The 8,360-nt window shown below is 38.1% G+C and overlaps 1 long non-coding RNA gene across 1 annotated transcript in view; it reads right to left on the bottom strand.

Moving 5' to 3' along the window:
• Nucleotides 1–357: 357 nt before the first annotated feature.
• The window catches only part of LOC120371587, a 32,017-nt gene continuing 24,014 nt past the window's right edge, over nucleotides 358–8,360 (bottom strand). The window contains exon 3 of the long non-coding RNA XR_005584454.1: nucleotides 358–481. This is a non-coding gene — a long non-coding RNA (uncharacterized LOC120371587). The remainder of the gene's footprint in view (nucleotides 482–8,360) is intronic.

Genomic DNA, 8,360 nt, shown 5'->3' with positions numbered 1-8,360 from the left:
CTGTCAAGCTGGGGCTGGGACAACTCTACTGTGTTCCAGAAAGTCTCATCTATGAACCTCTCTGTCTCCCTTAGCTCCTCCAATTCAGCCACTCTGGCATCAAGAGTCTGTACTTGGTCTCTGAGGGCCACGAGCTGCTTTCACCAAATGCACATACATGTCACCTGCCCACAAGGCAGGTAATCATGCATGCTGCATTCAGTACAATAAGCTGGATAGCTCCAAATTTGCTGCCAGAATTCTGCCTGCATAGTTTTTACTCTGCAGCTTTTATATTGTTGTTGACATTTTAGGTAATTAGAAAGTTATTTGAAACTGCCATTTTCCAGAAGATTTCAAAGGAGCAACATCTTTCCAGCTGCATCAGAAGTTATGGTACAATATTGTTGAAATTATCTTTGAGAAACTCTAATCCATTTTTGGGGTCCTCATTCTGAAGGGGGTTGACTTGTAGGAATGCCATCTTCTTTTTCCTCTTCTTCTGTATGATGACAGAAAAGGTGAGGAAAGAATATATGAGTATTTTTTTTTCTATTCACAGTTTGTGAAATTCTCAGTTATTCCAATCAATTACAAATTTTTTGGCTTTGTTCTTTATACTCTATAAATGTAATAGCTGACAAATATTTCAGAGTAAGTATTTTGAATGCCAACTTCCACATTTACATGCTGTTGGCTTGTGAACAATTCAACATTGTTTTTGTTCCCTTTTGCATTGCCTAATGTATCTAACCAACACAGCATGAATTTCAAACTTCAGACTTTGAGTAATGCTATGCAACATCCGATTTGGAAGTCTATTTCTGCAAATCAGAGCGATCAACTGTGCAAATTAGTTAAGAAGAGATTGATGTGGACATGGAAACATTGAAACATGCATCCAGAGTATGGTTAAATGTAGGGGCTACAATGTTAGTAAACTATTAACCAATGACTACTGCCTGGCACCAATGGCCCTGGGTTTTAAAAGTCTAAGGATGGTATGAGGGAAATGCCCCCTCTATATCTCCAGGACTGCTCAGGGACCTTGGCAGAAAGACTGGGTCCCACACTTTTTCAGGAAAGTTTGGAGAAGGAGGAGAGCCCTTTGCTGAGCAAGACATGAAGGTATACCTTCTCACCATGCAACAGTGGGCCCATGCCTAAGCAACTGATTGGGCAAAGCTAAAGATGACTACAAGCCAGCAGTGAGCAGAAGCAATCCCTCCTTCCTCACCCCAAACCTTCCAAGTGAAAGCAGTCACAGCTGACCCCTGTACTGCAGTCAAGACAAGGTCAGAGAAAACCAGGGAGAGCTTGAGCTGTTCCCAACCACTGAAAACCAGAGAAGGGAAGAGTTTGCACATGTATCACCAGTGTTCATGGACCCACCAATTACATACCCCGTTTCCTGAGGTAAACATACTGGTACACTTACTCCACAAATATTCCTATTGTCTAAATTGGGACTTTTCAAGAACCAAGGTGCTATTCAGCATGAGCAAAGGTATCAGAATCCTGCCTTTAACTTTGCTAGTACAAATCAAAATGTTTGTATGTGCTGATATTTGACCATAACAAAACTGCACAACCACTGCCCCCCAAACCAAAACCAAAACTAAAAAACTTGAGCACACAAAAATGCATCCACTATTTTAGATCCTAGATTGAAGCTCCCTTGAACATTTGGCTCTAAATCTACAGTTGTTCTTCTAAGAAACAGAAGTATCTACTTAATGCTTAAAAGATAGTTTTGCAAAACTGGAAGATCTCAATAAGTCACACTTCATCCCCTTACTAATGGTGGTGTTGTAGGACTTTCTTTCGGATATGAAAAGGGAGAAAAACAAAAAAAACAAAAACAAAAAAACAATAGTACTGTAAAATGTTTGAAGAAGGGGGTCCACTTTTTTGATCATTTTGACTGAAAGTTTTAAGGTCTCAATGATGCATAAATGAATTTAGCAGTTTTGTTACATATTTGCATATGTTTCACATAGGGGTGTGTGTGTGTGTGTGTACGTATATATAGCAGAGATAAGTTAATGATATAGTTTGATATAGCTGCCACCAACCATAAAATTCAGGTTTTACATTTTTAGAGAACTCTAGGTCCTACTTCAAATCCAGCATCTGAAAAAAAAATCTCCTATAATTTCACCACAATACCAGATCTTTGCAATGTAATACAGGGGTACACAATTTTAAAAACCACACACACACACACATCTATATCTATATCTATCCATCTATAGATAGATAGATAGATAGATGCCCATTTTAATGTTTCCTAAAGACTTTGAATAAATATGTATTATTTGAAATGTGCTATGTATTAGGCATATTATATAATATAGCATATTGTATAATACAATTACTCTGCTCATCTTGAATGTGGAATGATGAACAAACACAGCTGCTCCCTACTGCACGTAAGTGTTTGCCCTAGTAACCCAGCCATACTACAATTGAAAGGTGCATATGCAGAATGGCTGTATCTGCATAGCTAACCAAGGAAAAATGCTCAGCACTTATTGGTCACAGAAAAAATAGCAGAAATGGAGATCATGTCAAACATGCTGTTGGAGAGAGAAAATTCAATAATTGTACTTTCTACAAGAAAACAACTTGTGATTGAATGACTACAACAAGATTTTTAAATGCACCCACTTTACACATCAAAAGGAACCCAGAATAAAAGTTACTTGAATCGCTTCCTCTCGGGACTAGTAGTATTTACTTTCACAGAGAAACTGGAGTCATACTAATGCATATAAATCACTGCACAGTTTAAGCAGAAAAGCTATTTCCAGGGCATACTAAGAAGATATGTTTCTTTCAAACTTTTGAAAACAGTATTTCACTGATCACATAAAAGTGATCTACATTGGAGAACCTGATTGAAAGTCTGCCTGTTCTTTTGGTTGACTGAACACCATCACTGCATAGCACCATTTACTTTGGTGATAAGTCTATGGTTCTTTATGTCTCCCTTTGTCACCTTTCTTCTGAAAAAAGTAACAGCAGTGCTCAAACTCTATGAGATTTGTTTCTTGATAATATGCACTATGAACGATTCCAACAGTTCCCTAGATTTTTTTGTTACAATCACCATCATAATATACTGGATTCATGGTCTTCTCTAATGTTACCTTCTGTACTTTTTTGTCTACCTTTCTTTCAGATACTTAGAGATCACTTAATCCCATCACACTATCTTGTTCCTGATACCGTGCCATCCTACTTATCATATCCTACAGTCATAGTAATTATATAAGATTTGTGCGCAATATTTGGTCCATCATTTAATTATGTAGATGCTCTAGGTATCTCTAGCCTCTAACTGCCTGAAGATGGGAGTGGACAACAAGGGATGGATCACTCAATGATTGCCTGTTCTGTTCATTCCCTCTGAAACATCTGGCACTGGCCACTGTCAGAAGACAGAAGAGTTGTCTAAATGGATGATTGGTCTGACCCAGTATGTCTGTTCTTATTGTAACAATAATTAAGGTAATCTAACACTCCATTAAAAACTCACTTCAACAAAAACTTTAATTGAATTAACATTGGCATAATGGATGCTTTGCCAAGGCAGAATTTCTCAAAAAACTTTAACATAAATTGAACAATGCATATCCAATGTTTTTCAAATGTCTGTCTGGGGCCATGCACACATTCTGACATGGACTTTGACTTGTATGTGAGATTAAGATCTATGTTTTGTTCTTAAGGTCCATACTGAATCCATACATGCATTTTGAGTAGATGCATGTTTCCTAATACGTGCCTCAGACTCAGACCTGAAAAATTCCCAGCCAAAGTAACATCAGCTATTCAAATCACTGCATGGGAAAGAAGAAAAGGCTGAGAAAGGGGTTTATTGTATGATCTCTCTATTCTTTTGCAAACTATTTTTTCTAGTAATACAGTGTAGCTCCTGGGAACCTTATTGAGCTCAAAGAAAGTTCTGTCTAGATTACTAGTATCCACCCATATCTCTGATTTACCACAATTAAAGTCTTCTGACCTTTTCACCAGCTGGTGGCATTTAACTGGTGAGTAGGACCAGAGAGAATATTGATCCTTGTGTGACTTCACAAAAGAGTGACAGAGGTGCAATTTAACATCATTACTCTTGTAGGCATCCCTCCATTTTAGTGGATTCCCTTGGACCTCTGCCACCTCTCTGAGACAGAACAGCAGTATCTCACAGTCAACAGTGTCAAAGGATATAGAGAGGTCTACCAAGATGAGAATGGAAGCCTGCCTACTGTCCACTGACAACCGGAGATTGTTCATCAATGACCGTGAAGTTGTTTCTGACCCATATGCAGGCCTGAATCAATATCATGCCGGATATTAAATCATCTAGAATATTAGATGATATTTCATAAAGAGTCTATTTATGCAAAAAAATGTTGTTTTTTTGTTTTGTTTTTTTCTCTCTTATTTCTCAGGGGATTTCAATTTTGAAGAGATTTTCTTACAGATGATATACTCCGTGATAAAACCTGGGAGTATAATGCACCTTTAAAGTTCTGCATTTTCTTTTAGAATAAAATATGTAAGAAGTTGTTAAAATCATACTTTGAAATGTTTCATACTGTCCATAGGATTTGGTTACAGGCAACACCGGTCTATTCTTTCAAGGTAACAAGCAATGAAAGCCTATGATGGGGCTCCTCATCATCTGTTGGATACATTAGATACACAAAAGTCCAACTTCAGGAGCATAGCACCTCATCATAGTATAATGCAATGCCTCTTTCAACTATTATGGCATGTACAAAATGTGATGTGACAAATCAAAAAACTAAATAAAAGGGGTCTTCAAAGAGAGACATCACTGTGAATTGTGGTAGTGACAGTCAATTCTTTTAAAACTGTCATGCAATTTGTTGCAAAACATTTTCAAAAGTAGACATTTCCCCTCTGTTCCTTAGAAAGATGCAAATAAGAACAGTAGGAGTCCTTCACATCTCTCATTAGGATGTCATTCAACACATTTAAATGCTTACATGCTACCAGTCTACCAAATAGAATGAGGGACTGAATAAACTAACTCACGATTCCCTTTATGTAATCATGTTTTTAAGTGTTAGTAATAGATCTAAAGCTGTAAGTGAATAAGCTGGTTCTCCTAAGCCTGCTTGCTAGGTAGTTTTTTTTTGTTTTGTTTTCAAACTCTCACTCACCAGCTCTAAAAAAATATGAGATGGCACTTACAGAGTTAAAAAAGGGAGAGAAAAGCCAATAAGTGAAAAAAACAGAGCTAATCAGAAAATGGCTTCTCCCTCCCCCAAGAAAATTTTGACTTTTCATCAAAAACTGAAAAAATTGCCACCAAACCAAAATATTCTTCGTTTTCTGATAAAATGTAGACACTTTTCTGCAAAATGCAGACACTTGTCATAAAAAAATATTTAGTTGAAAACCCAACCTTCCATCCATCATCCAAAAAAAAAAAAGTATAGATGGAAAATTTCCAAGCAGCCTGAGACAAAAATGCTCCTTAGCTCTCACAGTAATATTTCAAAATGTGAATGTTAAAATATAGAAATCACTCAGATTATAGTTTTGTTACATTATGTCAGTTCTCTCTTCCCAATCCACCCATCAAAAAAAACCACGGTACTATTGTGTACATCTTTTCTTTTTAGTTAATATTTTGACAGTCACTGAGGAACGCTGGATGCTCAATGTCTGTTGCATATTGGAGAGGATTTCAAGGAAAGCAATATAAAGCGCCAGATACTACAGTGTTTGATCAGGGAAATTTCCATCACATCAGAATCCTAATTCAGGTACATTTTCCCTTCTCTGGTGCTGTTTCTCTTCCGGTGCTCACTGATTGCTATTTATTATTTGTATTACCATAACATCACTTGAACAGTTTCTGGCTCCACACATACTCAGTGTGGGATCATGAGGCAGTGTTCTCATTCTGAATTTCATTCTTCATTCTAGTTTCTTATATGGTTCCAGTGCTTTCCTATCAGACACATTTCTCTCCAGATAAGCTTAATAATCACCTTCAGGCAAATGAATAACAAGGTTAATAGCACATCCACAGGCTTTGAGTGGTTTGTTCTTTGTACCTTTAAATAATCTCTATTTTTTTCATGCAAGATTAGGGCTGCAAATGTTTCCTTTGTCTTAAAATCTGATCTGAAGTCAGTCAGAAACATCTGACACAATAAAAGCAAGTCACACATTATTTAGCAATATTATTACCTAAAGGAGCTATTATTCCTAATTGTTTTATGATTTAACTACTGTATACTGGTTGTGCTTGCTTCTGCTAACAAGAGTTGTAGATGGAACTCTTGATTGAGTTTTAAATGTCAACTAATTTTATGAAGCAAATGCCTTCTGAATAAAAATAAAGATTAGTCAAGAAACCTTTTTCTCCAACAGAGATAATATAGATGTCTTTATTCTATTTATTTTTATTCATAAAAGAAAACAGAGCTCCTAAGAGTAAAATGAGCTGCTGTTATTTAGATAGAAAACCAAGGATAAAAATGAAGACAGTGGGTTTGAATCTGGTCTCACTTACATTGATTTGAATGGGGTTACTCCTGATTTATGCCAGTTTGAGATCAGGCATCCGGTACCTTCCCCTAAAAGACAACATATAGAAGGGAAACGGATGACTAGAAGCAACAAGGGCTTGAACTAATGCCAATTGAAGTCAATGTAAGGAATTAGGGTACATCTACATCACAAATTAAGGTGTAATTGTAGTGTGGGTAGACATAACTGTACTAGCTTTAATCCAGCCAGCCTGGCTAACTACATGGCAAAAGGCATGGTGGCATACACTGCAGCGTGGGCCAGCTGCCCCTGTACAAGCTCACCAGAAACCCTGTTACTTGTGCTACCTAAATTCAAGCAAGTGTAGGTATGTCTATTCATGCTATTACACCCTAATTTGTGGTGTAGATCTACCCTTAGACTGTAAACTCTTCGGAGCAGGGAGAAGTGTTTTGTTTTGTGTTTGTATAGCATCTAGTACAATAGGGTATGAGGCCCATGACTAGCCAACCTACAAAAAGAAATGTTCCCTAAATCAAACCAAACCAAACCACAAACAAACCATACAGATACAATGCAGCCTAAGCCAAAGATTGTGAAGACATTAGACCAGTGTATCCAAATGGTTATGGACAGTGTGAAATGTTTCAAAGAAGAAAGCCCTAGCGTTACATGCTAGCAAAGTGTTCAGATGCCACTGAATGTCAGGTAACTCTTGTTTGGACACCTCTCATTTATCAATATCGTTTATACAATGTGGCCTTGCCAAACAAGCACAATAGTCCAACTTTCAGTTGCACTAAGGCTGAGGGAAATAAAATGCTTGCTTTGCTTCCCTTATGAGAGCTATAGCCTGAAACAGCATTGGCTTTTTCCCCCTAACAGCATTCCATTTCACTAGTACTTAATTTGTTACCTGCTTTCTCTCCCCAATTCTGTTCTGCATTGCTACTTTCTATCCAGCTCTCCCCTGTATTTTATTTCAGCTTGGTATTCTTCTCTTCCATTGAGAATAATACATTGCATGAAGTCTCTTTGAAACACAAGCCACTGGGTATAGTCCAATATTTCAATCTCTTTTGATCCTTTTGTAGTTTCTCCTTTTCCTGCCCCATATTTGCAGCAACTCCTACATTGACTGTTCAGCAAAACTGATCTCTACCCTATTGATTTCAATTTTCTGTTATTTCATAGAATCATGAAAGATTAGGGTTGGAAGGGACCTCAGGAGGTCATCAAGTCCAACCCCCTGCTCAAAGCAGGACCAACCCCAACTAAATCATCCCAGTAAGGGCTTTGTCAAACCAGGCCTTAAAAACCTCTAAGGATGGAGATTCCACCACCTCCCTAGGTAACCCATTCCAGTGCTTCACCACCCTCCTAGTGAAGTAGTTTTTCCTAATATCCAACCTAGACCTCCCGCACTGCAACTTGAGACCATTGCTCCTTGTTCTGTCATCTGCCACCACTGAGAACAGCAGAGCTCCACCCTCTTTGGAACCCTGCTTCAGGTAGTTGAAGGCTGCTATCAAATTTGCCCTCACTCTTCTCTTCTGCAGACTAAATAAGCCCAGTTCCCTCAGCTTCTCCTCATAAGTCATATGCCCCAGCTCCCCAATCATTTTCGTTGCCTGCCACTGGACTCTCTCCAATTTGTTCACTTCATTTCTGTAGTGGGGCCTCCAAAATTGGATGCAATACTCCAGATGTGGCCTCACCAGTGCCGAATAGAGGGGAATAATCACTTCCCTCAATTTGCTGGCAATGCTCCTACTAATGCAGTCCAATATGCCATTAGCTTTCTTGGCAACAAAGGCACACTGTTGACTCATATCCACTTT

This window comes from Mauremys reevesii, linkage group 9 (genome assembly GCF_016161935.1).
Source record: "Mauremys reevesii isolate NIE-2019 linkage group 9, ASM1616193v1, whole genome shotgun sequence".
NCBI lineage: Eukaryota > Metazoa > Chordata > Testudines > Geoemydidae > Mauremys > Mauremys reevesii.
Note: the sequence above shows the minus strand (reverse complement) of the source record. Positions and strands in the feature narration are given on the sequence as shown.